Source organism: Cervus elaphus, chromosome 29 (genome assembly GCF_910594005.1).
Source record: "Cervus elaphus chromosome 29, mCerEla1.1, whole genome shotgun sequence".
In the NCBI taxonomy this organism is placed as follows: Eukaryota; Metazoa; Chordata; class Mammalia; order Artiodactyla; family Cervidae; genus Cervus; species Cervus elaphus.
In genome coordinates this window covers 46,692,220-46,716,582 of record NC_057843.1, presented here as the reverse complement: position 1 = coordinate 46,716,582, position 24,363 = coordinate 46,692,220, and the positions used below count along the sequence as shown (strand labels likewise).

The following is a 24,363-nucleotide window of genomic DNA, read 5'->3' as shown; positions in this document are numbered from 1 at the left end:
ATGTTGCTCTTCTCCTTACTGCTTAGTCATAGCTCTTTGGTGCTACAATGGTAGAGCTGAGTATTTACAACAGCAATCCTGTGGTCGGCAATGCTAAAATGTTTACGATCTAGCTTTTTACAGAAATGTTTGCTGACTCCTGATTTGGACTCTACAAGTCTCTTTATTGGCAATGTACACTAACCTTAACAAAAAAGCTCAAGAGCCTACCTCTTACCCTCTTTTCTCATTCCAAGAGGAGAGGATTGTGAACTGAAAGATAGGTGAAGAGCACTCAGATTATAGTGGGGCTTTTGTTTGGAGGTGAGAGGAGCCAAACTCTTTTCCTATTTATGATTTATGCTGTCCTGTCTCATACTGTCTTTGGAGATAGATTGCAGAAACAAAGTGGAACCATGGTGGATACTGGGAAAGCATCGTGCAGTTGTTGACAGCAGGTTTAGGTTTACATTTCCAGAGAGAAAGGTCAAAGCAGGATGTATGCAGCTGACCCAGACAGGCAGTGGAACAGGGCTGGGAATAAAGAGTGAGCCTAAAATCAGTGAAACCGTCCTGTCATTCTTTAGCTCTGTTCCATTATGGGAAATGTTAAATATTACAAAGCTTCCTTCTCACAGTGAACAGAAATTCTCTTCACTGGTATTGATCCATTCTTCTAGAGCTTTCTTTGTGTTGTGGGTTGAACTGTCGCCCCACCTCCCCAAATTCACATGTTGAAGCCCTAATCTTCAGTACTTCAGAACATGGTATCTTCCTTGAAAACAGGGTCTTTAAAGAGGCAATTAAGTTAAAATGAGGTTATTAGAGTGACCCTAATCCAATCTGTCTGATGTCCTTATGAGAAGAGGAAACTAGAACACAGACATGCACAGAGGAAAGGCCATATGAACACACAAGACCATCCATAAGTCAAGGAGAGAGCCTTTAGTTAGCCCTGCTAACTCCCTGATCTTGAACTTTTATCCTTGGAAACTGTGAGAAATTAAATCTATATCATTTAAGCCACCTAGTCTCTGGTACTAGCACACTAATATACCATGTATCAGCCTTCATATATGAGTAGACAACTATCATCTCTTCTGTTCATCTGTTAAATATCTCTTCTCTCACATAGTTTAGTTTACTGACTGGGTACCATCTCCGGTATATATTATCTTTTAAATATATATGTTCTCCAAATGTTTCTATCCATTGGTTCAACAGTTCTACCTCCAGGAATTTTCCATTTTAGGGAAATCATTCTACAGAAGCACAACACTTTATGCACAAAGATTTGCACCCCAGTGATGCATTTTATTTTCTTCAACTTAGAAAAATGGTCTATATATGTACCACTTTACTTATTTTACAAACAAAATTAACCCCAAGTGCATGTCTGGTGAAATTTTCAAAAATATGAAAATCTGTAAGTAAAAATTTCCTCTTGCACTCTCCAGAGATAACTATAGACTTCACACATGATTATAAACAATATACATATTTTTAAACAGAAATGGGGAAACTTGTACATAATATTATAATTTTTTCCCTTATGATAGCATGGAGAACTCCCTACAGTAATTCAATTCCTCATCGTTCCTTCCATCACTGCTTTCATAACTCCTGCCCAGCTTTAAGAGTCTGGTTGTCATCTTCATCTTCTCCCTAGTGTTAAGTGTCCTTTCTCTAGGCTCTAGACCATAGTTTAGAATAATGGCTCTAGAGTCAAACTGCCTGGGTTTGAACCTATTGTTTTCATTTCGTATGGTTGCTACAACAAGTTATTACAAACTCACTCTGGGGATTAACAGGTGGCCATCTTTAACAAGCAATTATTCTATCAGTACCTAGAAATACCACCTTGTTAGCAAGATGTGCCTCAGTCTCTGACAACTATTGAAATAGTGGAGAGATTGTCCCTCCTCATGAGGTTGCTAAGAGAGTTCAGTGAGTTCATTCATGTGAATAGTGCCTGGAACGAAGTATATGCTCAGTACTGTTAGCTATTATAACCATACAGTTATCTATGTGTCTTATTTGCTGAGTTACTAGACTGCTAGTTCCTTGAAGGAAAGAACAGTATCGCATATTATGTACTCAATAAATGTTTCTTAAACTGAATTGCCCCACCTAAAATACTTTTATTTAGCCAATAGAATAATAGAAAATTTGAAATGTTATGAAAAATATCATATCTTGTTGTCCTATTAAGTGACAAAAGCAAAATAAAATATGCATAGACAATCACAGCTGTTTTAAATGTGCAGAACTAAAAATTATGCATAAAAATAGACTGGAAGTATGCCTACACGTTAACAGTTGGTGGTCTAGGAACGATGGAATGATGGGTAATTTTTTATTCCTATTTTTACTTTCAGACTTTCTCTATTGAGATTTAAGGTGTACAAATAATTTGTATCCAATTTACACACACACACACACACACACACACATACACACACACCTCTTGCTTGTTAAACATTAGAGGTGATGTTATATAGAGCCAGAACTCAGGTTTTGAGTTATTAATATTACCTGGGTTAGTGACAGTTCTGGTTCATCATTTAGGAGCCCTGAGTGCAGGGAAGCAAGCTGCTGTTGCCAATGTTGTAATTGTTGTAATTGTGTTTCTGCTTCAATGTCTTCACCTGAGAGCCAAGGTGAATGATCCTCCACCCAGAGGGCTGCAGGTGTTCCAGTGCGATAATGCATGTAAACTCCTAGCATGTTGTATGACACAAAACAGGCCCAGAATAACTGTCAGCTACCCTTCTCGGGGTTCTTATTCCTGAGAGAATGATGCTGATCTGATCAGACATTTTAAGTTTTAAGGAGACATTTGTTCAGAGAAGGAAAGAAGAGAAAATAGAGAATAAAACCAGCTTGATGAATCTCAGGATCTATAAGACTTATTTAAACCCCTCGCATGTAAAGATGTGCCAAATCTGATTCTACAAGAATGTTTTTCAAGTATTCTGTTTTTAGCAACAGAACTCCCTACCCCCCTCCCCAAATCTCATGCAGATTCCTCTAGATTTAAAACAGATCAAAACCGCTGCTCTGGTAAAACAGAGGTCAGGTCACTCATCTGAGCTCCACATTGCTCTTACAGAGCTGAGGCTTCTGAGAGAATAATGTGGGAAGTGCTCTTCCAACATAAATGTAACTGGTTCACAAACTGTAACTTGGCGAGCTTCTTCTGGGAGAGAGGGGCACGGTGTCCTTGGCTCTCTACTGTGGTTTGCAGGGCAGCAAGGGGCAGAGGGATCATGAGCAACAGCTGTCCCCAGGCTCCTGAACTACTTGGCAGGGCATGTGTGCATGTCTCAAGCCTGTTCCTTAGAAGCTGTGCCCTTATTTGAGCCAGAACTACACAAAGGCATTGTCCTCAAACACTGGGTCTCCTCTTTCTTGCTGGCCCTTGTTTACCCATTCATTAGCAGGTGGTGGCTGGAACATTCCCCTTTGATTTTGTGGCTCAGGAGCGGCAAGCTAAGACCTAAGCTGAATAAACATCGTATCATTTGGCACTGGCACGATTCCTGGTAGTCCGGGTCAGGAGAGGTTTAAGGAGGATTAGGTTTAGATTAGAAAAGGGGTTGAGTTATTTTTTTCCCCTGTGGTCTCTCTTAAGTGCCTCAGGGTTTTGTAAGAAGAACGTGGGCTGACAGCCTGGACTCAGTTGCTCCAGAGATAAAAGTGGTGAGCGCAGTGTTCTTTTCTGGACCATCAGGGTATGTTCTTCTCCTGAACGTGGTTTTTTCCCATGAGACTCATGAATTCCCGGGAATCTGCTGAAAGCTCTAAACCTTTTCTCTAGAAAACTGGGGGCATCTATGCAGAAGCAAGCACGGCCAAGTCCACAAGGGCACGCCCACACCGGCTTGCGCGTGCGCATACACCTGATTCGACTTAACTCGCAGGCGTCCCTGAAACTCACAAGCCAGAAGAATTTCAAGAGCCTACACAACTCACTCTTCAGAGGGACCTCACCCTTCTCAGAGGTGAGCTTGAGGAGGGTGGGGGTGGTTGCTCTCCCTAGAGTGGCTCCTGGGTGACCACTGGCCGTGCTGCCTGGCCCTTGCTGTCTCAACGCCAGGTTCCTTTGGCAGGCTGGCCTTGGAGGCTGGCCGGGGCCTCTGGCACTTGCTCTTGTTTATAGCACAAAGTCTTGCTCCACTCCCTGGCGACGGCTTGCAAACCAAAGCTGTTTCATTTCCCCCAGACAAAGAGGTTAGTGGGTAGTGGAGGAGGGGAACAGTACCGCGGCAAACACCTTTGGAAAGCAACCTTCGCTTCTCCTTAGATTCCCTGGAAGATTGTCCTTCCATCCCAGTGTCTGCCAGCTCCGGCTTTGCTTCTGGGGCAATTGTAACTGGCTCTGCCCTCCAGGGAAAGAAACTGATGACTGTATTTTTCCTCCTTGTTCTTCTCCTTCTCTGTGGTGTCCTCCCTACCATCATCGTTTATTTAAAGAGTGAGCCTAACGTGTTTTTTTCTCGAACAGATGGATGTTCCCACTTAAAATTAAACACTGGAGTGCCTAGGCTGCTGTTTGCTTGTTGTGTAACAATGAGCAAGTCTCTTAACCTCTCTGAGCCCTAGTTTTCCCCTGAGATTAAAACAGTATCTGCAGTATGGGGTGGTCAGGAAAAATCAACATGGGGCAAGTTGGTAGCAGTTCTCTCACTCTTAAGTGTATGTTGGGGAATGGTTTACCGTTAATATTATAAGCACATTCTTATCCTCCAATGGAACATCATTTTCTCTCTAGAAACATCTCTAGAACCTTAAACACAAGCAAAAAGCTTTCTTCAACTTGGCATGGGGAATTTCTATTTGCCACCTCTAGGGTGAGCAGCTACTCAGGTGGGGTCAATTTTAGGGACTGTTGAAAATTCTAAGGGCTTCCCTGATAGCTCAGTTGGTAAAGAATCCGCCTGCAATGCAGGAGACCCTGAACCCAATATTACTCTTAGCATGAAGGTAGGGGAACTTGGTGGTCCAATCTAGTCTATGTGTAATAAGCATATTTTAAAACATTCAAATTCTGCTTTTGTTATACCACTATATATATGTGTGTGTGTATATATATATATATATGTTGGAGAAGACCAAACTGGTTTCTACAAGAATTAACATTCATTTGCACACTTCCCATATCCTAGTAAATGTCTTAAGCATTTTACCTAGTTTAATCCTTTCAGTAAGACTCCAAAGAGGGCTTATTATTATCATTTTATAAATGGAAGCAGAGACTCAGGTTAAGTAAGTGGTCCAGGGTCACAGAGCTTGTACATATCAGAGCTGGTGGTAAATCTTCAGCCTCCTTCTGCTTTGATCTCTGCAAATTTTTATGAGAATGTGTTGCTTCTCTTTACACTCCCTAAAATAATAATTTTCAGTTGAGAAGTTCATTCTTGCTTGCTTTGATAGGCTGGAGAGTCTCCTCCTAGCAAGAATCTCAGATGGCTTAACGCTGTCCAGAGCTTCAGATTTATTTAATGCAGCCTTCACATTGTTTGCAAAGCTGCTGGATAATTTATTTTTTAACCTCCATGCTGAAGAAAATTATGTAAGTGCTTACATGCTTCAGTGCTCATCAGTAAGGGAGGAAGAAGTAATAGTGTCTGTTTACATCATCCAGAATGTTTGCTACTAAACGTAAGAAATCGTTAAAGCCAAACACAGACTCACATGGTGGAGCTTATGTTGGGTTGGCCAAAAGTTTGTTCAGATTTTTGCATAAGAGCTTACAGAAAAACCTAAATGAACTTTTTGGCCAACCTCAGAACTTACACCATGCTCTCCAGCTTATCCTCTCATTTTTATTGATCATGAGCAAGTTTTGGATATGCACTAAACTTCTTTATGTGATTTTTTTTCCTGATTATAAAAGTGATATATGTCCTTGGAAGGAAATTCAGAAAATATGGAAGAATATAAAGAAGCCAATAAAATAGAGCTAAATTTCTTAGTATGTGATCTGGGCCTGGAATCAAAGCTCTTTTGGGTTTAGAAAATACCTGTTCAGTAATTTTTGTGATGAACTACAAAGAAAAACCCTTTGATTTTAGTACAATTTTAGGGTATTTTACCATAAGTGATTTTAAAGCAATCAAATGAGAAAAAATAAAATTCTTCCTGTTCCTAATTGTTACAGATGAGTCTCTAGAGAGTTTTTGAATGGGGTAGGGGGGCGGGGGGAGGTTAGCTTTTCATATCCCCAAATGCTTTGTATTATTTGGCAAACTAGATTCTTGCTTTCTTTAAACTTCCAAAATGATCTGGAATCTTGAGTTTCCAAAGCTGTGAGTTAAAAAGATTTAACTAAAAGTGTGATTTCCTGCTCCCCATTTCCCTTCCTATCTATAGAAGATTAAAATACCGTTAAAAAGAAAATTTACAAAAATCAAGTTTTCCATAATCACATTTGAATATTTGCAATACTTAGTATTTACATCTCATCTGAATGTGACTCAAAGAATGAGTTATCCCACAAGTATTTCTCAAATATTTTAAAATATTTAAAAGTTTTTTATATGCACTGACTGCATACGAACACATAATAGAAAAAGAGCAGGCTATTTACTTATCCATGTCCTTATATCAACTATCCTGAACTGATAATGTGTTCAGAATGTCTCCTGTGGTACATAACAAGTTAGGTAGATTGGAACTTTATTTTCTTCTTTGGTAAGAGAGCAGTTGATTTCAGCATCACTTCCAATATTGTCTATAGGCCTGGGTCCTATAAAGCAATTAGGGTTTTCCAATTTACAATCCATAATTTCAGAGGCATTAATTGTGTAATTATTCATGTAGTATTTAGTTACTTATCACTTCACTTCATCTGAGAGCCTCAGTGTGATTTGTAAATATTAATACATTGTAATTATGTTTCATCACAAGAAAAATATGATATACTATCACTAGTAGTTTGAAACCACTATTAGCTTTGGACTTGACCTAGAAATCTGACATTTAGATTTGTAGTTGTGGCTTCTCTCTAACCTTCAGTAAATCCTTCTTTTTGTGTCAGTGATTTGCTACCATGTATTGAGAGAAGACTGGATGATGCCACATTGCCACGTGATCCCATAAGAACTCAATGTAATTTTACTCTTCCTGCTTTAAGATTTTCAGTGTTTTTCCTTTAAGATGTTAGGAGCATCTTTAACTGAACACATGAGATTTTATTCTTAGGGTCCTCTAAATAACTGATATCACACTTCCTAGAGTGACCTTTGAGAACCAACCAACCAACCAAAGCTAGAATTACAAGCGTTGCATTTACCAAGATGAAAAACATTAAGCGAGCAAGCCAACATTACAATGATACCTAGTTAGTCTGTCTGGGCTTGTGACCTTTCCCCCTGTGCCCTTTCCTCTGGACATTTTGCCATTTTACTTAAAAACCTCAGATCCCTGACCTATGTTACTTGTTGTCATTGCCTTTACTCTTATTGTTGCTTTTTAGTTACTTCTCTTAGGATGGTGGGGCTCCATGCTGTGAATTATGGTTTATAATCTTTTGTCTTATGTTCATGACTTTCTGCCTCTTTCCAACATGATTTATTGCTGACCTTGTTTGTAATATTTGGACATAATACTTTTATATTTCAAAGCTGAACTTTGATCTTTGTGTGTTATATTTTGTTAATCTTGAGCAATGAATCTGGGGAACCATAGATGAGAAGCAGGGAAAAAAATCCCAGAAATGCAATAGTAGCAGCTGCGATTCAGCAGCAGGGATGGCAAAGCTGCAACGTATACAGCCACTCACAGTAGGAACTTGTTTGGACCGTAAATCTGAGTCACTCCCTGACCCAGTAACACTTTCCAGGGCCTCTGAATCTAGAAAAAGGATCATCTTTGACTCCACAGTGAATAACAATGTCTGCTTTTCCCAAAGAATGGAGAAGGATGGAAGGGGAAGGCGCTGTTATCTACTTTTAGTTATGCATTTTTCCTAGCAATATGCTAATTTGATAAATATCTGAATATATCACAACATGTCAGTGATATTAGTCATGTTCATGTTAGCATGTTTAAATGTTGGTAACTGTGTCATTCTGGCCATTTGTGTTTGTACTAACTATAACACAGATGTGTCCCCATGAAGACATACTGAGATTTATCTTAAGTTTTCAATTTTACACTTAAATTAATGTTAACAGAAGTAATTACATTATAAAAATCATACTTTTCCAAAAGGCTTTTGAATCCAGGTTCTTACTGTCCTAGAAGGTGGCAATTATTGATTTTAGATCTTAGACACCGTAATTTTCATTAAGGCAATTCTATTAATTGCTTGGTGGTCCATGCTTACACTGGGTAGCCCTCTTTCTAGGATACCGTCTTTATAAGTAATAGAAGTCCTTTGAAAGCAATCTAAAACTGGCCTTTTATACATTATTATTCCTCTTAAGTAGTCCTCAGTAGAAGCAGAGAACAGTGATCATTTTTCTTCCTTTGTTTCCTTCCTTTGTTTCTTCCCTCCTGATTTACAGCCTGGTTAAAGAAAATATGTGAAATCTGTACAGAAGCCATGTAAATGTACGGAAGCATGTGCAGAAGCAAATCGGTATTCTAGTTCCAAAGTTTATCTCATCTTTAGCTGAGATAAGAGATCCACCAAACCCTACCAGATAAGGGCCTCTGAAAAATATCTTTTGGCAAAAGCACAAGCATTAACTTTAGATGCATCTCTATCCAAATGTGGGATTTCCAGGTGGCGCAGTGGTAAAGAATCTGCCTGCCAATGCAGGAGACCTGGGTTGGGAACATCCCCTGGAGAAGGAAATGGCAGCCCACTCCAGTATTTTTGCCTGGAGAATCCCATGCACAGAGGAGCCTGGTGGGCTACAGTCTGCGGTTGCAAAGAATCAGACATGATTTGGCGACTCAGCAGCAGCTAACCAAACATGTCTCTTCCATGTAACTTACCATGTGACCCTGGACAAGTTTAGCCTTAGTTTCAGCACATGTAAAAGGAAGAATATGATAGCAAACTTGTAGAAGGACTAGATAAAAATATAAGTACCTAAAATTACACTTTCTTCTTGCTAGACCTAAGGTAGTGAACTAATTGCAAAATATTCTTAACAACTCTCATTAAATCTTCTCTCTCATAATTCTCTCCCAAAGCTTATGAAAAACAGTTAGCTTTTCTTTATGTAAGAATAATCTCACCTTTCAAAAAGAAAATTGCCACTTTCTCCTTACCGACAATTATTTCTTATTCATGTTTTTTGTGCAGTTAAAGAAGTATACAATAATTGAAACAGATGAAGAGTCAAGACACTGTGACCTTATTCAGGTTGCCACAGTTGATAATGAAGTTTAAAAAGGAATAATATTTTTTTATTTTTTTAAAATATTTATTATGTAATTTGTTTATTTGGCGGTGCTAGGTCTTAGTTATGGCACACAGGATCTTTAGTTGTGGCATGCAAACTCTTAGATGTGGTATGTGGGATCTAGTTCCCCTGATCAGGGGTCAAACCCACATCCCCTGTATTGGGAGCACAGATTCTTAGCCACTGGACCACCAAAAGGAATTATTATCCCCAAAGGAATAATATTATAGGCAGAATGAATTAGAATTGAACTTCAGAAAATCTAGAAAGATAAGAAGCCACATAGATACAGCATCAGAAAAATGTTAAGATGCAATTCAAGCAAGGTGTTCCAATACATTGACAAAATGGAAGGGGTGGTTAAATTAAACCCTGGAATCACTTAACCTTAGAAGTAATTAGGAAGGAAAAAATCCATTCTAAGAAGGTAAGTTGAAAAGAGTCACTGAAAAAATGCAATTAATCCTATCAAATATTCATTGGAAGGACTGATGTTGAAGTTGAAATGCCAATACTTTGGCCACCTGATGTGAAGAACTGACTCATTGGAAAAGAGCCTGATGCTGGGAAAGATTGGAGGCAGGAGAAGAAGGGGACAACAGGGGATGAGATGGTTGGATGGCATCACTGATTTGATGGACATGAGTTTGAGCAAGCTCCAAGAGTTGGTGATGGACTGGGAAGCCTGGCGTGCTGCAGTCCATGGGGTCACAAAGAATCTGATACGAATGAACTGAACTAATCTTATCAAAAGCAATAGGCAGAGGGGATCAGAATAATAATGAGACTTGATCATTTAATGACAACCTTTTATGCATGCCATCTCTGTTTCTCAGCACAGCCTTGGAAGAGAAGAACCTTACTTATTGTTTTATAGATGTGAAACTGAAGCTCAGGCACAATCAAGTGACTTGTTTGAGGTCATAAAGCTAGTACAGGATTCAAAGTCCATTATAACCTGCTCTTAGGGAAAATCTGATGTGGTCATTTCACTGAAACCTAATGATTTTGATTAACTCTTTTTGATGGAAGGCAAACTGTTTTTCTGCCTTGAATATGTTCACCTGAGTAATTTAGGAAAATATTTAGAAGTCTTAATTATAGACATTGTCTTTTGGGTTATCTTCAACCTCTACATGTTTATGTAAATATACTGAATTTCTGAGGGATATAGAAGTCCCAAAAGAGACTTCAGACAGACACAACTGTATTAATTCCAACTAAGACCTGAGCCCAAATCCATATTTAGGTTTTCTATTCTGGTAACCTCAGCTAAGCTATGTCTTCACCTCTGGGTGAATAAGGCTTAGTGTAAAAGCAGACCAGAGATAAGTGGCTTGATTATTGCACTCTAAATCACACTGGACATTTGTTGGTCATCTTGAAAGAAATAAAAAACAGTATTAAACTGAAGTGTAATAACAAGTATATAGTAAAATACACAGATCTTAAGTGTACATCTCAATGAATTTTTACATCTGTTCACACCCATGTAAATTAACTACCATCAAGATATAGAACATTTCTAGCACCTGTTTTACAATATCTGTAAAACTGAACTTTCCCACTCTAAGCCATCAATGGGTAGGAAGATGGCCTTTGTCTACAGACTTAATTGGAAAGGCAATTATTTTAAAACTTCAGGGAGGCCTTAGATATTCAAAGGGATGCCCTGAGCTGACTATGGGGGTGGGTCAAGCGTTTAGTGGATCTGGATGTTTTTGGCTGTTGCTCTGTGACATTTCACCATTCCGTAGTGGTGAAAGAAAAGCTAGTTTCCTTTTAAGGAGCCAGTCATTTCTTCTATGTGGTTCATCAGAGTAATCCCACCCCTGGAGCTTCTGGGTTGGATAATGGGAACTAGGCTTAAGCCAATAAGTATGCTGCAGATTGCTAGGAGAAATATCAATAACCACAGATATGCAGATGACACCACCCTTAGGGCTGAAAGCCAAGAACTATAGAGTCTCTTGATGAAAGTGAAAGAGGAGAGTGAAAAAGTTGGCTTAAAACTCAAAATTCAGAAAACTAAAACCATGGCATCTGGTCCCATCACTTCATGGCAAATAGATGGGGAAACAATGGAAATAGTGAGAGACTTTATTTTGGGGGGCTCCAAAATCACTGCAGATGGTGACTGCAGCCATGAAATTAAAAGATGCTTGCTCCTTGGAAGAAAAGTTATGACCAACCTAGATAGCATATTAAAAAGCAGAGACATTACTTTGCCAACAAAGGTCTGTCTAGTCAAAGCTATGGTTTTTCCAGTAGAAAGATAGAAGGTAGGAGGAGAAGGGGACAACAGAGGATAAGATGGTTGGATGGCATCACCAACTCAATGGACATGAGTTTGAGTAAGCTCCAAGAGTTGGTGATGGACAGGGAAGCCTGGCGTACTGCAGTCCATGGGGTTGCAAAGAGTTGGACACGACTGAGTGAACTGAACTGAATGCCAAATTCCCATACCCACAGTGATAAGCAGAGGGATGGACAGGTGACTCACTCCTGCCAATTCAATGCAGTGAGACTGCTGAGACTTTTGGAATTGAGGCAGGCTCAACGTTTCAGTTGGTGTTGAATGCTGCAAGATGTGAAAAGTTAGTACAGTGATCTTGCCATAGTGAGCAAAAGATATTTGAGAGGGAATCAGTATCAGGGAGAATGGAGTCAACAGACTGAAAGAAGGAAAGCTGATCTGCAGGCAGGGCAGAGCTCCTGCATCCAGAGGTGCCTGAAATAAGATCTAGTTCTGGACTTTTATTAAAAAGACTCAACAGATTCTCTTGTGTAAACCGGTTTGAACTGGGTTTTTTGCCACTTGCAGTCAAAATGTGTCTGTTAGGGCTAAATTATTCTCTATAAGTGAATGAGGGGATTTTTTTTCCCTTCTTTTAAAGAGCGTGGGCACACAAGGAGGGGGAAATGAAGAGAGGGTGGCTAGAGTGACAATTGTTGCTGAACAGGATGAAGGACTTATTTTTAAAAAAACAAGGATATCATATGCATGTTTTTGCAGTGTGACTTTCACCTTTTCAGAACTCTAGTAAAGTTGACTACATACAAGAATGCCTTGTGTGGATTGTAATATTATGTATGTGTGTGTGGTGGGGAGGCGGGAGACTTCCCAGGTGATTCAGTGGTAAAGAATCTACTTGCCAATGCAGGAGAAGCAGGTTTGATCCCTGGATTGGGAAGATCCCCTGAAGAAGGGAATGGAAACTCCAGAATTCTTGCCTGGAAATTTTCATGGACAGAGGAGCCTGGTGGGGTGCAGACCATGGGAGCACAAAGAGTCAGACATGAGTGGACACAACTTAGAGACTGAGTGTGCACGCTCAAGAGGGAGGGAGGGAGAAAGGAAGACTGGGTTCTGTATTGTACTGAAGTGGTACAAATAAGGAAAACAAGAGGTGATGAAAAGATCAACTTTAAACTCAGCAAATTCAACAGAAAGTAACTTGGAGTCAGAGCTGACAGAACACAAGCCCTCCAGAAATTCACAGAATTGTTGAGGAATGCCTTGGACTTTCCACATGGGGTAGAGGGTTGAGCCTATCTCCCCTAGATCTGAAGGGGCAAGAGAATCCCAGATAACTATGACTTATATTATTCCTAAGACTGACAATAACATTACTTGCTAGTAAGAATTTTCGCAACTAATTCTAACTTTGGATCCAACAAACAGGGACCCAGAAGGCCAACAAATACAATTCTGTGTGTACAATTAAAAGATAATGGGAAGACATTTTCCAAATATTTCTCGAAATAAAGAACTTTAAACTATTCACTTTGCAAAAAGTTTCCCCAACCCCAACTGAGCCACCATGAAAGTCCCTCCCAAATCCCAAACCCCAATTCCCAAAGGAAATCAATATGCAGCACTTCCCAGTGTTTATAATGTAGCTGTCTGTGCATAATGCTACTCCAAATAAATTTAACTCAGAATCCCCTGAAAATACTAGTTAGCCCCTAATCAGATATTTACCACTTAATGTGAGTAATAATATTTACTATCCCAGCCTACCCTGAAGCTTCTTCTGTTCAGTTGTTGCTAAGTCGTGTCCTACTCTTTACAGCCCTATGGACTATAGCACATCAGGCTCCTCTGTCCTCCACTATCTCCAGGAGTTTGCTCAAATACATGTCCATTGAGTTAGTGATGCTATCCAACTATCTTATCCTCTATCACCCCCTCCTTCTTCTGCCCTCAGTCTTTCTCACTGGAAAGATTCCCATTGGCTCCTTGCATCCGGTGGCCAAAGTATTGGAGCTTCAGCTTCAGCATCAGTCCTTCAAAGAATATTTGGGGTTGATTTCCTTTCAGATTGATTGACTTGATCTCCTTGCTGTCCAAGGGACTCGGAAGAATCTTCTCCAGCACCACAATCCAAATTGATTCTTTGGTGCTCAGCCTCCTCTATGGTCCAACTCTCATATCTATACATGACTACTGGAAAAACCATAGCTTTGACTCTACGGACTTTTGTCAGCAAAGTGACATCTCTGCTTTTTATTACACTACCTAGGTTTGTCAGCCTTTTTTCCAAGAAGAAAGTGTCTTTCAATTTCATGGCTGCAGTCACTATCTGTGATTTTGGAGCCCAAGAAAATAATCAGTGACTGCTTCCACAGTTTCTCCTTCTATTTGTTGTAAAATGATGGGCCCAGATGCCCTGATCTTAGTTTTTAATGTTGAGTTTCAAGCTGGCTTTTTCACTCTCTTCTTTCACCTTCATCAAGAGGCTCTTTAGTTCCTCTTCACTTTCTGTCATTAGGGTGGTATCATCTGCATATCTTATGTTGTTGATATTTCTCCTGTCAATCTTGATTCCAGCTTGTGATTCATCCAGCCCAGCATTTTGCATGATGTACTCTGTGTATCAGTTAAATAAAGCAGGGTGACAATATACAGCCTTGATGTACTCCTTTCCCAGTGTTGAACCAGCCAGTTGTTCCATGTCCAATTCTAACTATTGCTTCTTGACTTACAGGTTTCTCAAGAGGCAGGTAAGGTGGTCTGGTATTCCTATCTCTTTAAGGATTTTCCAGTATGTTGTGAGCCACAGAGTCAAAGGCTTTTGTGTAGTCAATGAAGCAGAAGTTTTTCTAGAACTCCATTGCTTTTTCCATAATCCAACAAATGTTGATAATTTGATCTCTAGTTTCTCTGCCTTTTCTAAACCCAGCTTGTACATCTGGAAATTCTTGGTTCATGTAGTGCTGAAGCCTAGCTTGAAGGATTTTAAGCATAAACTTGCTAGCATGTGAAATGAGCCCAACTGAATCATAGTTTGAACATTCTTTGGCATTGCCCTTCTTTTGGTTTGGGATGAAAGCTAATCTTTTCCAGTTCTGTGGCCACTGCTGTATTTTCCAAATTTGCTGGCATATTGAGTGCAGCACTTTGACATCATTTTTAGAATTTTAAATAGCCGAGCTGGAATTCCACCACCTCCACTAGCTTTGTTCATAGTATTGCTTCCTAAGGCCCACTTGACTTCACACTCCAGCATGTCCAGCTCTAGGTAAGTGACCAGTCCATCATGGTTATCTGGGCTGTTAAGACTTTTTTTTTTTTAATTATGAAAGTATGGTAACACATTTACAGGAGACTTGGAAAATACAGAACAAGATTACATATAGTTCCAGTATATATTATGATACTTTTTAAGTAGATAAATTAAGATTTTTAGTTGGAGTTTCAATGTCAGACTCTCAAAAATTAATAGAATGAATATACAGAGAAGTAGAAGGATTTAAGATATAATAGACCTGAAGAGCACTATGAACCAATTCAACATAATTAACATAATTAAGATTTATACAATTTTCACACAACAAATTCTATTCAATTTCCATAAGACTGTAAACCAGGAGACACTGGAACATATCCAGGGACATAAAACAAGGTGCAAAAATTAAGGTATTGAAATTGTATATAATCTGTTTTCTTGTCAGTGTGGAATTATGTTAGGAATCAGTATCAGAAGATAACTTGAAAATAACACATATATTTTCAAGTGCAATATGATATTTACCAAGCGAGATCTTTGATTTAGCCATTGAAAGCCTCAATAAAGTTAGAAGAATGAAAAAAAAAAAAAGGTTATTTGAGAGAAGAAAACATTTAAGTGAGAAATTAATATCTCAATGAGAAATTAATATCAAAGATACTTTTAAAAATCACATGTATTTCATAATTAAATGTCCACTATGAAATGATGGGTGTATCTAAGAAGCCATAACAAGGAAAATTAGAAAATATTTGTAATAGAATAATGAAGAGAGATTACCCTAACAATATAAAATATATACAGTTTGAGGCTTAAGTAAAGTGATGTGGTAAGTGGAAGTGTATGCATGCATATGTTTTCATCTGCCTCACCAGTCTGTCTTTTGGTTGGTGCATTTAATCCATTTACATTTAAAGTGACTATTGATATCCCTTGTGGGTCAGCTGGTAAAGAATCCACCTATAATGTGGGAGACCTGGGTTCTATCCTTGAGTTGGGAAGATCCCCTGGAGAAGGGAAATGTTACCCACTCCAGTATTCTGGCCTGGAGAATTCCATGGACTGTATAGTCCATGGGAACACAAAGGATCAGACATGACTGAGCGACTTTCACTTTTATGATTCTATTACCATTTTCTTAATTGTTTTGGATTTATATTCTATAGGTCTTTCCCTTCTCTTGTGTTTCCTGCCTAGAGAAGTTCCTTTAGCATTTACTGTAAAGCTGGTTCGTTGGTGTTGAAGTCTCTTAACTTTTGCTTGGCTGGAAAGCTTTTGATTTCTCCATCAAATTTGAATGAGAGTCTTTCTGGGTAGATTATTCTTGGTTGTAGGTTCTTCCTTTTCATCACTTTAAATATATTCCCTTCTGACTTGTAGAGTTTCCATTGAGAAATCAGCTGATAACCTTATGGGAGTTCCCTTGTAGGTCATTTGTGGTTTTTTTCCCTTGTTGCTTTTAGTATTTTATCTTTGTCTTTAATTTTCATCTTTTTGATTACTATATGTCTCAGTATGTTCCTCTTTAGGTTTATCCTGCCTAGGACTCTCTGTGCTTCCTGGACTTGGTTGGCTAGTTCCTTTCCCATGTTAGGAAATATTTCTCTTCAAATATTTTCTCAGGTCCTACTCCATTTTCTCCTTCTGGGATCCCTATAATGCAAATGTTAGTGCATTTAATGTTGTCCCAGAGGTCTCTTAGGCTGTCTCCATTTTTTCATTCTTTTTTCTACATTCTGTTCTGTGGCAGTGATTTCCACCATTCTGTTCTCCAGGTCACTTATCCATTCTTCTGCCTCAGTTATTCTGTTATTGATTCCTTCTAGTGGATTGTTTATCTCTGTTCTTTAGTTCTTCTAGGTCTTTGGTAAACATTTTTTGCATCTTCTTCATTCTGTTTCCAAGATCCTGAATCATCTTCACTATCATTATTCTGACTTCTTTTTCTGGAAGTTTGCCTATCTCCACTTCATTTGGTTGTTTTTCTGGGGTTTTAGCTTGTCCCTTCAACTAGGACAAAACTTTCTGCTTTTTCATTCTGATAAACTTTCTGTAATATGGTTTTTGTTCTAGCTATGGGTTTGTGGTTCTTCTTGCTTCTTCTGACAGCTCTTAGAGCTTCCTGATGGAAGGGGCTGATGGTAGGAAAAACTAGTTCTTGCTCTAGTGGGCAGGGCCAAACTCTGTAAAACTTTAATACAGTTATTTGCTGATGGGTGGGGTTGCACTCCCTCCCTGTTAGTTGTTTTGCCTGAGGCAACCCAGTCCTGGGGTCTACAAGCTCTGTGGTAGGGTTAATGGTAACCTCCAAGAGGACTTACGCCAAGGGGCACCTTCCAGGACTGCTGTTTCCAGGGCCCCATCCACACGACAAGCCACTGCTGACCCACACCTCCACAGAAGACCCTCCAATAATAGCAGGTCTGGTTCAGTCCCTCTGTGGGGTCACTGCTCTTTTCCCTTGGATCTTGGTGCACACAAGATTTTGATTGTGCCCTCCAAGAATAGAGTCTCTGGTTCCCCCAGTCCTTTGGAAGTCCTGTAATCAAATCCTGCTCGCCTTCAAAGACAGGTTCCCTGGAGGGTCCCAGTCCCTTTGCCAGATATCCAGGCTGGGAAGCCTGATGTGAAGCTCAGAACCTTCACGACAGTGGGAGAACTTCTTTGGTGGTATTGTTCTCCAGTTCATGGGTGACCTATCTGGTGGGTGTGGGACTTGATTTTATCCTGTTGGTGCCTACCATCTCACTGCAGCTTCTTCTTTGTCTTTGGACACGGGGTATCTTTTCTGGTTGGGTTCCAGCATCTTCCTGTCGATGCTTGTTCAACAGCTAGTTGCGATTTTCATGCTCTCACAGGGGATGAGCACATGTCCTTCTATTCCACTATCTTGAACCTATCCCTGCATTGCCTTAAAGACCAAGACCTTTTTGTATAGTTCTATGTATTCTTGCCACCTCTTCTTAAACTCTTCTGCTTCTGTTAGGTCCTTACCATTTCCATTCTTTATCATGCCCATACTTGCCTGAAATGTCCCTTAATATGTACAGTTTTCTTGAAGAGACCTTTAGTCTTTCCCATTCTATTGTTTTCCTCTATTTCTTTGCATTGTTCATTTAAGAAGACCTTATCTCTCCTTGCCATTCTATGGAACACTGCATTCAATTGGGTATATCTTTCCCTTTCTTCCTTGCCTTTCACTTCTCTTCTTTCCTCAGCTATTTGTAAAACCTTGTCAGACAACCACTTTGCCTTTTTGCATTTCATTTTCTTTGGTATGGTTTTGGTCATTGCCTCCTATACAATGGTATTACCCTCTGTCCATAGTTCTTTAGGCACTCTGTCTACCAGATCGAATCCCTTGACTCTATTTATTACCTCCACTGTATAACCATAAGGGATTTGATTGAGGTTATACCTGAATGCCCTAGTGGTTTTCCCTACCTTCTTCAGCTTAAGCCTGAATTTTGCAATAAGGAGTTCATGATCTGAGCCACAGTCAGTTCCAGGTCTTGTTTTTGCTGACGGCATAGAGCTTCTCCATCTTTGGCTGCAAAGATACATAATCAGTGTGATTTCAATATTGACCATCTGGTGATGCCCATGTGTAGAGTCATCCCTTGGATTGCTGGAAAAGAGTGTTTGCGGTGACCAGCGTTTTCTCTTGACAAAACTGTGTTGGCCTTTGCCCTGCTTCATTTTGTACTTCAAGACCAAATCTGCCTGTTATTCTGGGTATCTCTTGACTTCCTACTTTTGCATTCCAATCCCTTGTGATGAAAAGGACATCTTTATTTTTTTGGTGTTAGTTCTAGAAGGTCTTGAGGTCTTCATAGAACCCATCAATTTCTGCTTCTTGAGCATTAGTGGTTGGGGAATGTAGAGTGGTTTACCTTGGAAATGAATCGAGATCATTCTGTAATTTTTGAGATTGAACCCAAGTACTGAATTTTGGACTGTCTTGTTGACTATGAGGACCACTCCATTTCTTCTAAAGGATTCTTGCCCACAGTAGTAGATATAATGGTCATCTGAACTAAATTCGCCCATTCCTGTCCTTTTTAGTTCACTGATTCCTAAGGTGTCGATGTTCACTTTTGCCATCTTCTGCTTGATCATGTCCAGTTTACCTGGATTCATGGACCTAAGATTCCAGGTTCCTGTGCAACATTGTTCTTTACATTATCGAACTTTACTTTCACCACCAAACACATCCACAGCTGAGTGTTGTTCCCGCTTTGGCCCAGCCACTTCATTCTTACCCTTTGCTGTTCATTAATATTTACGAAATTATAACTATATTTGATTTTCAGTGAATATAGACTGTAAAGTAGGCAAGATCTACATCCTCAGAAATTCCATGTGCAAATCATACATATATATGATTAACACATTCTCCACTGGCTAATTCCAGTTGCAAGAAAGCAATGGTCTGTATAAGGTAAGGAAGAGGGAAAGTCAGATATTGCATGTTGATTCTTCAGGAAGTGGACTGTGAGGTAGAAATTAGTATGTAAATTGTTAATTAGGGAGTACTCTAAGGATCAAAACCTGTGAAAGGAAAGAAACAGGAAGGAGTAGGATTGGAAAGGGAAAGTATTAATGCTACAATGAAGTCTAGTGGACCTCACAAGGAGCACTGAAGCTGGAATGGTTCAGAGTTTTCTTATTTGGGAAGAGGAAGCATGAACCGATCATTGGACCCTGACTGCCCAAGGGAGGGATGTGACATTGGGCAAAACGGCCCTGTGGACTGTCAGTTGACATCCTTCCCAGAAACGGCCCCTTCAGTCCTGGAAGGGGCATCTGTGGCAAGGTACACAGTATCTGCACCACCAGAAACTATTTAAAGTTTTGAAATTCTATTAATCTAGTTATGCTTTAGACATATTAACTTCCTAGGTCTTTTGCAAGGTGGGGGGTGGGTGGTTAGAGTGACCCTCCTGGACAGATTTGCCTTGAGAAATAAGCCTCTTTATTCTTAGCCACTTTATTAATCCATCTGATATAGTGTTCCCAGAGTGGGGAACATGTTAGCCACAAGACAATCTTGCTTGGGATAAGAAAGACATTACTGATATTAGAGCAAAGGAGTTTGGAATTGATTCTGGAGTCAGACAGAATTCTAATCTTGTCACTGGAGTGGTCTAAAGGCTTTGCATAATGCAACTCACTTAGAACTTTGGGCTTAAGGGGGCACCAAATGGTTGATAATGTCTATCATGGGAACACAGCTGAAATGCTGCTCAATTCCTACTATTTGCAACTTAAACATGTGCTGTCAATGAAGAGAGCAAGTAACCAAGCTTGTGAAGATGCCCTGAGTTCAGAGCTACCAGCTGTGACTTCATATTTTCAAGCACATTATTAATGTTGGTTGACTATCTGAAGACACTCAAGAAACATGGAAGTAATTGCTGCATCTACAGATTTCACAGATGTGACTGGAATGTGTCCCACTTCAGGATAATGGGACTGGACTGTCTGTATTATTGCTCAATTAATTAATTACCATAATGGTCCCAACCACATTATAAAGGCCAGCACCTCACAAATGATTGGCTTTGTGTGGCAGAAGCAACTGAAAATAATACACGAGAGACGGTTGTGGCTAGACCCTGTGCTAATTCAATTCATAATAACTTAAAAAATAAGAAACATCAGTTCAGTCGCTCAGTCTGTAACGTGTCCAACTTTTTGTGACCCCCATAGATGGCAGCACACCAGGCTTTCCTGTCCATCACCAGCTCCCGTAGCTTACTCTTAACAAGAAACCTCAGGTGCTCTTAATTGGTGATCTCGTCCTTAGAGAAACATGCCTTGCCATATTTTTGTCTAAGAACCACTATGGAGTATATAGGAGTTTGGAGACAGCTCCGAGCAGAGTTAATCATAGCCTGCTCAGTTGATTATAGTATGCTTTCTGCTTGCTTGTCATGTGAGCGGAGAGAGCTTCAGCTGCCTGACATAGAAGGACTGGACGTGCCGGAGAATTATGTATTGTGTTATTTGTTAAACTTTAGAAATGAGACCCATGCTTAATGCTGAAAACCTCTAATCAGCATTGAATTGTTCAAACTCAAAGCTGTGTTTATAATAATAGCAGACAGTAGGATGGAGGTGGTATCTTCCATTTGCAAGTTAAATAGAAATATTGTAATTGAAAGCTCATTATATTTTCCCACATAGAGCTAAAAATTAATAACAACTTGATGAGTTTACTGAAAAAAAGAGGAAAAACTATTTGTTAAAATTTTTTTCAGTTGCTTGAAGCATCTCTGTCCCCAGTGAACACTGGGGGGACAACACAAAGTAACAAAGCCTAATTTATTATATTTTTCATACTAATAGATAATATCTAAAGAAAACAAGATATTTTAGCTGCCATATTAATAATTGCAATATCCCAGTGTAGGGGGGAAAAACACTTCCTTTGTCCTGAAATATACCAAAATTTGAGTAGAGTGCATGGGAATTTTATTATAGTAAAGGGTACTAAAGTATTGGTTTTAGAATAGTACCTTATAACTTTAAGGATATCTCACTTTGTTTTCCCCTGTTCATAACCTTCCTAGTCACTTTTTTTTTCTTCAATTAGGGTGGGGAAGAGGGATATCTTTTGCATTATTTATTTTTTTAGATAATTTTTAATAGGCAATTTTTTTAGCAGTTTTAGGTTCATAGAAAAACTGGAAGGAAGGTACAGAGACTCTCCATGTATCCTCTACCCCCACACATACATAACCCTCCTCACTGTCAGCATCACCCACCAGAATGGGACAATTGTAACAGCTGATGAATCCACATCTACGTATCATCATCACCTAAGGTACATAGTTTACATTAGGGTTCACTCTTGGTTTTGTACATTCTATGAATTTGAACAAATATATAACATGTATCCACCACCATAGTATCATACGGAATAGTTTCACTGCTCTAGAAATCCTCTGTGCTCTGCCTATTAGTTATTTTTAATAACATAATTAAAATAATAGGCAAACTCTGAAGGCAGCTCTTAAAAGTCGTCAGCCTGAAAGATGGTAATGATGACCCTATATGCGAGACAGCAAAAGAGACACAGATGTAAAGAACAGACTTTTGGACTTGGTCTTGTAAAGAACAGACTTCACCTTGGGAGAAGGCGAAGGTGGGATGATTTGAGAGGATAGCATTGAAACATGTATATTATATGTGAAATAGATGGCCAGTCCAGGGTCGATGCATGAGACAGGGTGCTCAGGGCTGCTCCACTGGGATGACCCTGAGGGATGGGATGGGGAGGGAGGTAAGAAGGGGGGTTCAGGATTGGGAACACCTGTGCACCCATGGCTGATTCATGTCAATGTATGGCAAAAGCCACCACAATATTGTAAAGTAATTAGCCTCCAATTAAAATTAATTAATTAAAAGAAATAAAAACTTCCTATCTTCAAGACTTAGATGACTGTGGCCTGCATTTACCGTTGTATTCTGTTCTCTGAACTATCAGCATCTGATTGTAGCTCACCTCACACAGGCCAGGAACATCTGCCTGAAACAAATATATTCGAACTCACCCACTAAGGCAGTGGCGTGAAACTGATTTCTGAGATGACTATACAGGGTGACTAGGAGACTCATTTTCACTTACACCATTCAAATATGCAGGCAGGACCTTTTTTGCCCTGCTTTGGTCTATGGCTTAATTCTTCTAGTCTTTACTTTCCTCTTAAGTTCCATCTCATTTGATTAAATGAAACAAAGCAAATTAGGAAAAGCCCAAAATACTTTGACGAATTTAGGTCATTGAAAAGGCCTAAGAATTTTTTTTCTTCTCATTAGAGGATCAAGTTCATTCATTTGTTTGTTCAGTAAGTCAAGAAGTATAAATCGAAAGCCCATGTATTCCAAACCCTATAAGACCCCTGGGGTACAACAATGAGGACATAGTTTTGAGAAATGGAAAGCCCTATCTTCTCTCCTCCCATTTCCTTTGTTTCTCCTGTTTGCTTAGTACACACATGCTCTGAAATAGGCCTGTGGATCTAGTTACCTCTTTGGGCTCCACTGTACATCATTTTAATAGAATTATTTTATGGCAGGGAGCAGCAACTATTTAGGTTTTTTGTTTGTTTGTTTGTTTAGTTTTTTTGAAAAATCAAATACTGCTTTGCTAGCATATCTTTCTGGGTTTTTTGTTACCACAGAGTCAATTGCAGTGAATTTATAAATGAAACACCAGTTTTCTTTGTATCATCAAGTAGGTGGGAGATGTGCCAGTCTTGTTAATCCCATAGTGATTAGTACGTGAGTAAAATATATCATGGTTGAGAGCATGGGAGAAAACAGGCAATGTCATGTAGAGTATAAACTGTGGAGTCACAAAGACATGGACTTGAATCTAGGCTCCATCACTTAGTAGCTAAGTGATCCTGGGCAGGCTGTTTACCATTTCTGAACCTTGGTTTCCTGCTTTGTAAATATTATTTGTATTATATTAGCTCTGTATTTTACACACACACACACACATATAATTTGAATGATTTTACCTGCCTCTCCTATTTTGAGAGTTAAATGTGGGTTTACTCAAGTTGCTCTGGGTTTCCCTGGTGGCTCAGATGGTAAAGAATCCGCCTGCGATGTGGGAGACCTGGGTTCGATCCCTGGGTTGGGAAGATCCCCTGGAGAAGGGCATGGCAACTCACTCCAGTATACTTGCCTGTAGAATCCCCTTGGACACAGGAGCCTGGCGGGCTACAGTCCATGGGGTCACAAAGAGTCAGACGCACAGTCAAGTTGCTTCAGGTCTTGCCAGCCTGAGGCCATGAACCTGATGTTAGGGATAGTGTATGAGTCTGCCAGGGCTGCCATAACAAAATCCCACCACAGAGTGGGCAGTTTAAACAATACAGTAAGTCTCCTGCGTACAGACCTTCAAGTTGCCAGCTTTCAAAGATGGGAATGTGTGTTCCATCAGCGTCAGGCGTGAGGGAAATTGCAGCTCGCCCTCTGTCTCCTTTCGCTGACGATCCTTCAGCTCCACCATCTCCACCTCCTCTCCCTCCTCCAGTCAGCAGCAGCTCTTGCCTGTTCACGCGATGCCGGCCCCTTATGCCAACTGTGGTACTGTACTGCTCTGCTCTCCAAGGCACTGCACTGTGAGATTCAAAATGTTTGTTTTGTGTGTGTGTTTTTTATGTATTGTGTGAAAAGTATTACAGAGCTATTGTAATACAGTACTATATAGCTGATTGTGTTAGTTGGGTACCTAGGCTAACTTTCTTGGACTTACAAACATGCTCTTGGAAGGGAACACATTCATTTGTGGGGGACTTACTGTAGAATTTATTTTCTCAAAGTCCTGGCAGCTAGAAGTCCAAGGTCAAGGTGCTGGCCACTTTGGTTCCTCAGGGCCTCTCTCTTTGACTATCTTTTTGCTGCCTCTCCACATGGTTGCCTGTATACACATATGTACCCCTGGTATTTCTTCCTCTTCTTGTAAGGTCACCAGTATGTTGGATTAGGGT

The 24,363-nt window shown here is 39.7% G+C and overlaps 1 long non-coding RNA gene across 3 annotated transcripts in view; it reads left to right on the top strand.

Annotated features, from left to right (window-relative positions):
• The first annotated feature begins 3,598 nt into the window (after positions 1 to 3,598).
• The window catches only part of LOC122686077, a 92,239-nt gene continuing 71,474 nt past the window's right edge, over positions 3,599 to 24,363 (top strand). The window contains exons 1-2 of one of the 3 annotated variants that reach the window (XR_006338617.1): positions 3,599 to 3,713; positions 3,800 to 3,983. This is a non-coding gene — a long non-coding RNA (uncharacterized LOC122686077). Of the gene's footprint in view, positions 3,984 to 24,363 lie in introns of all 3 variants that reach the window. The other 2 variants (XR_006338618.1, XR_006338616.1) reach the window with 2 other exon arrangements.